Source organism: Astatotilapia calliptera, chromosome 3 (assembly GCF_964374335.1).
Source record: "Astatotilapia calliptera chromosome 3, fAstCal68.1, whole genome shotgun sequence".
NCBI classification, from domain to species: domain Eukaryota; kingdom Metazoa; phylum Chordata; class Actinopteri; order Cichliformes; family Cichlidae; genus Astatotilapia; species Astatotilapia calliptera.
The window spans coordinates 83,014,653-83,023,028 of NC_137424.1; the positions used below are offsets into that span (position 1 = coordinate 83,014,653).

At 39.8% G+C, this 8,376-nt stretch overlaps 1 long non-coding RNA gene across 1 annotated transcript in view; it reads left to right on the top strand.

The window, feature by feature from the left end:
* The first annotated feature begins 1,394 nt into the window (after window positions 1-1,394).
* The window catches only part of LOC113018409 (uncharacterized), an 8,677-nt gene continuing 1,695 nt past the window's right edge, over window positions 1,395-8,376 (top strand). Inside the window, exons 1-5 of the long non-coding RNA XR_013906792.1 lie at window positions 1,395-3,510; window positions 4,079-4,559; window positions 4,694-4,757; window positions 4,911-5,072; window positions 5,158-8,376. The exon at window positions 5,158-8,376 is cut by the window's right edge and continues 970 nt beyond it. This is a non-coding gene — a long non-coding RNA (uncharacterized LOC113018409). The remainder of the gene's footprint in view (window positions 3,511-4,078; window positions 4,560-4,693; window positions 4,758-4,910; window positions 5,073-5,157) is intronic.

The following is an 8,376-nucleotide window of genomic DNA, read 5'->3' on the forward strand; positions in this document are numbered from 1 at the left end:
ACTTAAAAATGGGAGATTTGAGATCGGCCTGTAGTTGTTCATTTGTGTCTTGTCAAGATATGTATTTCAGTGTTTGCTATTACACACACACACACACACACACACACACACACACACACACAACAGCCCCTCTCGCTCAGTTTTTGCATTTGCGCTCGCTCGCAATGTGTTGCTCGCGCTCTCAACATTTCTCCCCGTGCACGTTCAACTCTTTCTCTACACCGTTATATTTGTGCCACAAAACCAGCCAATCACAGACTTGGATGCAAAAAAAAATCTGGCTGGCTGTTTTGGTCTCCAATCAGCTCGAAATGACGAAATGCAATATCCCAGAATGCATTTAGTCCAAAACTCAAACGAGGCAGTGGCGGAAGAACACAGAGTGGCGGAGTTTGAAATATTACTCTTTCTGGGTCACAAAATAAACTTTTAAGATATTTTCATGCGAAAATGTTTCTGTGTAAACTTCAAATATCTGCTCAATTTATCAAGACATCACATATTTCCAAAGTTGCTCTAACGTTTTCGGAGATGCCCGTTACCCACCAGCTGACCACACAGCTGGACTGGCCATTGGGCATACCGGACATTTGACCAGTGGCTGATGGTGATTTTTCATTTTTATGTTTGTTTGTTTGTGTTTATAATGGTATAAACAATAAAAGGTGGTGGTTTAGCCAATTGGTCATGATCAGCTCTGGGTTGGACCAATTGCAATGCATCCGTATTGAGGTGAAAAGGAAGTTTGTCCCGGACTTCAGCTACAATGAAAAAGACACAAAGCTGGAATTATTCTGTGCACAGCTGTTTCTTCTTCTCTCATCCTCCCCCCTCCCTCTCCTGTTTCTACTTCAATCATGAAACTGATCAATGATCAGCTGATCGGCTTTCGGCTTTTCTCTCTTGTTTGTTTATCGCCCACTTTGCGCCAGAAAGACGAAACCGCCGGATGTCGCGCTAAACAACAGCAGCACGTTTGATCAGCTGTTGTTAGAATTTATTTAATATTAATTTCTAGTATCAGCTGATGTTTGCTGGAGCCACAGCTGTAAAGCTGCTGGTCATGATGTCGGTTTGGATATGTGGTGAGAGGGAAACATAAAGATGAAACCAGGAGATGTCCTTACTGAATCATCAGAGCTGAACTGGTGATGGAGAAACAGGTTTACCTTTTAGGTGACATGAATGAGTTGAAGTTATGAACTGTTTCTGAGAGACAAATAACACCAGGATCCTTTTCTAAGCAGCTGACAGCTGGTAACTGTGCAGGGGCGGGTCTAGCAAAGTGTTGCCAGGGGGGCAGGAAGGGCATTAAAAGGGAAAGGGGGGAACAAGGAAATACTTTCTTATTCTCATTTAAAATGTCTCACTTTAAAAAAAAATAATAATCTGAGTCTTACAACAAACGATTGATAGATTGATGCATATATACCATCAGAACAGTGAACATCACTGTCACAACAGTGTTTATTTTCATTCAAAGGCTTCATGATTTTTCCTATAATTTTCGAGCCCAGTCCAGCCCTGGGCACGACATGCAGTGAATTAATCTGAGAAGGTGCATTGAAAAATAAATGGCCGCGCCAGCGTGCACATCGCAAATTTGCTTGCGTAGACCCATTAGTTGTGCCGCTTCTTAATGACGACATCTTAGATAACAACCCCCAAAAAATGTATCAGCCACCTACCGGCGAGAGGGACATTGTTATCTTTTCACATTTCAACACTTCAAATGCTCAGCACAGCATCAGCACCGCGGAAATACACGGATACATCCGTAGACTCGAGACAGAATTCACAACGCGTTTTCAGGACTTTCAGGTGTATGGACCAATGTTTTATTTTCTGATCAAACCAGGAAGCTTTAATGAGAATCACTACAATCATTACCTGACAAGGTTAACTGTCTTAACTGCCCGAACCACTTGGCCTGTCGGTACCTATCAGCTGCCTCTGAAGTTTCACAGGTTAACAAAAACCGACAGGACTCCTTTTTCAGTACCAAGCCGGAGGAGTACTCCAGTGGCCACCATTTGATTTGGAGGTTACCAAAATGAAAGCCATCAATGACCTTATGGCCGGGGCTCAGCGAAGCAGCTTCAGCAATGGAGGTGCTGCACATGGTCCATTCAAACTCAGAATCAGAATACTTTATTAATCCTGAAGGAAATTAGGGCCCCGGTCTCCCTCAGAATGCTGTTGAAGCTCTACTGAAGTAGAAGATCTCACGGACCATCCATTCCAAGAGCACCCTCACTATGTTTAGATGTGCCACCTGATCCAACTCAGCACCAGGTGTTTATCAGTTGACAGCTCAGCCCCTCTATTCAACCATGTCCAGTACTTTAGGGTGCAGATCTGATGATACGACTACAAAATTGATCATTGACCCGTGGCCCACAGTATCTTGGAGCCACGTGCACTTATCTAATTTATTTATTTGATTAACATTTAAATCTCTCAGTGAATACAGAATAAAGATCTACCACAAAGCAAGAAAGCAGGAGATAAGGCTAGTCAAAAAGCTATTAGCAGAAGCAAAAGAGAACAATAAAGCGTCTATAATGAATTCTTGCTCAGGACATCTTTTGTTTTGTACAGAATAGCAACGGTTTTTAACTTTTTTGTTTTCACATGGTTTATATGGGACTTCCAACAAAGCTTATCAATTATCTCTCTAGAAATGTTTTTTCGTACACGTTTTCGATTTCAATTCCATTAACCCTGATTTTAGATACATTTTTCATTTGTCTGGTGCCAAAAATAATACATATTATTTCATTTATATTTAACAATAACTTATTTATATGAAACCATTTTTTAGTATATTCTCCACTGTTCTTTTCCACTGTAGTCAGAAGCTGTTCCAGGTTATTACCTGAGCAATACAGAGTGGTATCATCAGCAAACCGAACACATTTTAACAGTTTGGAAATATTACATATATCATTTATAGTTCATTATGGACAAACTGTGGTTTGCACAGAGGTCCCTCAGTCACACCCCTCCAGCTCTCACTGTTGTTGCACACATGAGTGTTTAAGTCTCCCAGTAATAGCGTCACTAGATGGAGCACCCTTAAGCACCCAGAGGATATGTTGAGCAAAGCTGGAGAAGCTTCAGCTTAAGAGATCATTGTTGGCATTGCTGTGATTCTTTATGTGATTCACTGACTTGGTGAGTAAAGTGTTACTCTTATTCAAACTGGTTTTGTGCCTTCTCTCAGATTAGCACCAGGTTTATAAACTTGCTAGCTAGCTAGTGTTAGACTGGTGTTGCCTCTCGGCTCATGGTGCTTAAATTAACCCACAGCTTAAAAAACCTTATATAAAATCTCTCAGTGAAATTTTCTGTTGATTGTTTGAAATAGAAAAGTGAGCAGCTACTAGATAAGAGCCGAGACGAAACTTTTTCTGAAGGTGCAGCCGTTAGGGGTGGGGCTTGTTTTAATCCACTTTTATAACATGGACTGTACATTCTTAACCTCTGTATTTATTTTAATTTTTTATGGTTTGTTACGGATTCAAATATTGGGGATGGATACAAGAGGAAAAACCACAATAACAACACTGGTCCGGCCGGGTTGAGTCAAACGATGATTTTAATGATCACACGCGTGGGAGATGGATACTGATGCAGACAGCATCAGATCTCAAAATGGTGGAGCATTGATCAAACTCTTATAGCCTCTGGTGCCTCCACCTAATCATAAAAGCCTAAACATTCACATGCTTTCTCTCACACAGCGCCTAAGCTACAACCTTGGCTCCCTGTTTATCTGCTCCTGCTGAGATGGGGCAGAAAACTCCAGCATGTTCTGTTCTCTTCTAATCAGACAAATAAGACGATGACTTTCTGCGAACAGTATTTCTTATAACTCAGCAGTATAATGCATCATAAACAATATCATTCATTCACAATAAATCGGCAGTCTAATGTAATGCAAATCAGTCTAACTAATGCAATAGTTATCACCTTCTTCTAATTCAGGAGAATAATGCAAACTACAACTACATAACAATTCACAATCTTTAATTAGGGGTCTAACATGGCATAAAATAATATTATAATCCCACAGGTTGTTTTTGGACATCTGTGACATCTATTAATGTTAAATCTAGTCTTTCTTTAGCGACATAAGCAAACTGTTTTTACATTTAATGAACATTTCTGTTTTATCCATCCATCCATCTTCTTCTGGTTATCCAGGGCTGGGTCATGGGGAAAGCAGCCTAGGCAGAGAAGCCCAGGCCTCCCTCTCCTCAGCCACCTCCTCTAGCTTGTCCGGAGGAACACCAAGGCATTCCCAAGCCAGCCAGCTGAGAGATGTAATCTCTCCAGCGTGTCCTGGGTCTGCTCCTGGCTCTACTCTGAGCCCCTCCCGTATGGCCGAACGTCTCACCCTATGTAATGATGACATTTCAATTATGTGTTTTAAAAAGAGACCACCTATTTCTTTGAGGCTCTGAATCAGCACTCCACACATCACATCAAACTCTTACAAGTCTAGAAGAGCAGCTGTTGGACAGAAAGACATCAGCTGAGTGGGAAGGATTTTGGTTAGTTTACTTCCCACAATATGTTAGTAGCTGTCACATTTATGTTAATCAGGCTGAACTTTAATCATACTTTAGATCAAACTGCTTTACTTGCTGTTTCCTTTATGCTTTAGTTTCCTGTCTTCTATTATTAGACCTGAGATGTGACTGCTCTGTGCTGTTGCTGATGACTCCAGTTAATCCTACAAGACATGCTGTGTAAGTAAATACAACGACAGTTTGGTCTGCATTCATTCAAAGATCATATCCCACAGACTTAGTTTAGAGGGTCCACACTGTCTGCACTGTATATAGTGAAGTCTGCAACTTTTTGAAGGGTGAAATTTGTTTTGTGCCCAAATTATTCTGCAGATCATCAGAATGAAAGTTATTGGCCATGTTTGCAGAGCCCTTTTTAAAAATATGCTTTCATGACATTATTGTGTATCGGCTGGCTATCCAGACTGACAAGTGGGACAGTGAATGTCACCTCTCCAGTGGGGAGGGAGTCTGAGATTGAGAGTGTAAACTGAGGTCTGTTCTATAGGAAATTCAGAAAAAAATGTTTTAAGAAAGCAAATAAGTTGGTGTTCTGAAATATATGATTGTTTGCTTGCAGGACACCAGGAGAGAGGAGTCGTTCATCACAGAAGGTGTGGTCAGTGAAGATGGTCACCGGCAGGTCGAAGGTCATTGCATCTCCAGCCCACATCCACTGACACTGTACTGAAGGGATATTAAGACTTTCTTCTGCACTTACACTCTAAAAACTAAAACTGAGATTTACTTAAAAATTTTGAAGCAATTTCTTTAGAGGCGGAGAAGGCCTTTGACAGGGTCGAGTGGGATTATCTCTTCTCGACCCTGTCGAGGTTCGGATTTGGCCCTAAATTCATTTCTCTGGTTAAACTACTATACATCCAACCAAAAGTGTCGGTACAAACAAACAATGTCCACTCCGACTATTTCGATCTGAATCGTTCAACAAGACAAGGCTGTCCTCTTTCACCTCTGCTTTTTGCATTGGCTATTGAACCTTTAGCTCTTCTACTGCGCTCAACAGACGAATATACAGGGATCAGAAGGGGAAAAGCAGAACATAAAGTCTCGCTTTATGCAGATGATTTACTACTGTATATTTCTAATCCTGCAAAATCAGTCCCAGTCATCATGGAAATTTTGCAGAATTTTGGAGAAGTGTCAGGATACAAATTGAATTTATCTAAAAGTGTGCTATTCCCAGTCAACTCTAAAGCAATAGGTAACCCAAGTTGTTTCAGTACCTTGCCATTTTGGGTTTCTAAACAATTCCAATATCTTGGAATAAATGTCACTCAGGATTATTGTGGTTTATTTAAACACAATCTCTCTAAACTATATGATGAAACCAAAAATAACATAGACAAATGGATTAATCTACCAATTCCACTAGCAGGGAGGATAAACATTGTTAGAATGAATATTCTTCCCAAATTCTTATTTTTATTTCAGTGTATCCCTATTGTGATTAATAAAGCCTTTTTTAATAAATTAGACTCCTTAATATCCTATTTCATATGGAACAGAAAGAATCCAAGGATCAAGAAAGGCTACCTGCAGAGACCGACATGTCAGGGAGGGATGGGGTTACCATGCTTCCGTCTGTATTATTGGTCATGTAATGTTCGTTCCATGTCGTTTTGGTTGCGCACTAAGGGGGCCGACTGGACAACGATGGAGAATGAAAGCTGTTACCCTCCTCATTAGAAGCTATGGTCTATTCAGCCCTCCCTATCCCTAAACATGACTTTAAAAATCCTGTAGTCTCTCATACAATTAAAATCTGGACACAGATAAGGAAACATTTCGGGTGGAAGGAAGCTTCCATACTAACTCCACTCATGAATAACGCATCATTCACACCATCACTTTCAAACATTTCATTTCTCCAATGGAACCACAAGGGGCTGCACTCAATAAAGGATTTATTCATCAACAAGGTTTTTCCCACATTCCGGCAACTGCAAGAAAAATTTGACTTGCACAGTAATGACTTTTTCAAATACTTACAGATCAGAAGCTTTGTAAGGAGGCTTTTTCCATCTTTTCCAGGTCGGCCCCCAGACTCTGCCTTAGATAACTTATTTCAGTTTGATCCACTCAAGAAAGGACTAATAACTTTGTCACAGCTGGATGGAACTGTCACACTTGACTATCTGAAAGAGGCCTGGCAGCGTGACCTTGGTACGAGAATTACAGACAATCAATGGACAAAAGCCAAGGAAAATGTACACTCTTCCTCTGTTTGCATTCGTCATGGACTCTTACAGTTTAAAGTGCTACATAGACTCCATTTATCAAAGTTGAAACTGTCAAAAATGTTCCCCGATGTAAACTCATCCTGCGAAAGATGTAAACAGCAACCTGCTTCACTGGCGCATATGTTTTGGACTTGTCCCTGTATAACAACATATTGGAATAATGTCTTTCATATCTTGTCTAAAATTCTAAAAAAACCACTTAAGCCAGACCCAATCTGTGCTTTATTTGGAGTGAAGCCGGTTGTTGTAGACCTATCAGCCACCCAAAATAATGTGATACGTTTTGTGACGCTGCTGGCACGCCGTTTGATTCTACTAAATTGGAAACAAAGGGTGCCTCCTACCACATCAGCGTTAATACAAGATGTATTGAGACACTTGCAGCTGGAAAGAATTAAATTCCTACTAAAGGGGAGGTTGGAGGAATTCCATTCAACCTGGCAACCTTTTATAGATTTCTTCAATACTGTACAGATATAAATGGTCACTGAGCCTCATTGGTAGTTCGATAAATAGCATCCTCTGTCCAACGTTGTTTGTTGTTGCCTTTTTTTTTTTTTTGTTGTTGTTGTTGTTTTGTTTTTACTTTGTTTAATTCCTATTGTATATATGCAATCATTTATATTTGAATCTTAGTTGCCTTTATGATAAAGAACACTGGAAAACCAAATAAAGAGATTTGAGAAAAAAAAAAAATTTTGAAGCAACACTTTTAAACTAAAGCTTAAACATATTAAGTTGAAATGAATAATTGTAGTTGTTACACAAACATGAAAAAAATGGAGTAAATAACACTGACATGCTTGGTCATGTAACTGAAATATAGATGGTCAGTTAATCCAAAATGTTGTTCCATTTACTTAATATTGTAAACTTAACATAATCAAAATTGTAATTAATATTAAATATGATAAATGACCTGTATTTGTACAGCACTTTTCCTAGTCCCTATGGACCCCAAAGCGCTTTACACTACATTCAGTCATCCACCCATTCACACAGTGGTGATGGCAGCTACATTGCAGCCACAGCTGCCCTGGGGTGCATTGACAGAGTAGGCCTGTTGGTGACCGAGACTGTCGGAGCTGGGGCTCGAACCTGCAACCTTCCGATTACAAGAAGAACTGCCAACTCTTGAGCCACGATCGCCGCCTAACATTCAAATATGAATGTTATTGTATTTCACTGGTAGTCTAAGTCTACAAAACCAAACAAACTAATATGTAGTTGAGTGTTTCATAATACATGTATGAAAAATGACCACATGTTAACATTTTTCCAAATGAAAATGTAATTTTCATAAACATGGAGATAACTCGAAATAAACAAGCACTAAAAAGAAGGGAGCCTTTCCCCTTTTAGCTCAAAGCCTCACTTACGTGAAGGATGAATGTCAAACCAGGAGAGCAAACACAAACGCTCAGAGTATTTAAAAAACAAAATGAACAATACAATGAAAAAGGCTCATGGTACTCAATTACTCTACGTTATTGTGTTTTACTTGCACTTTTCAGTTGTAGTTGCTGTCAATAAATAAT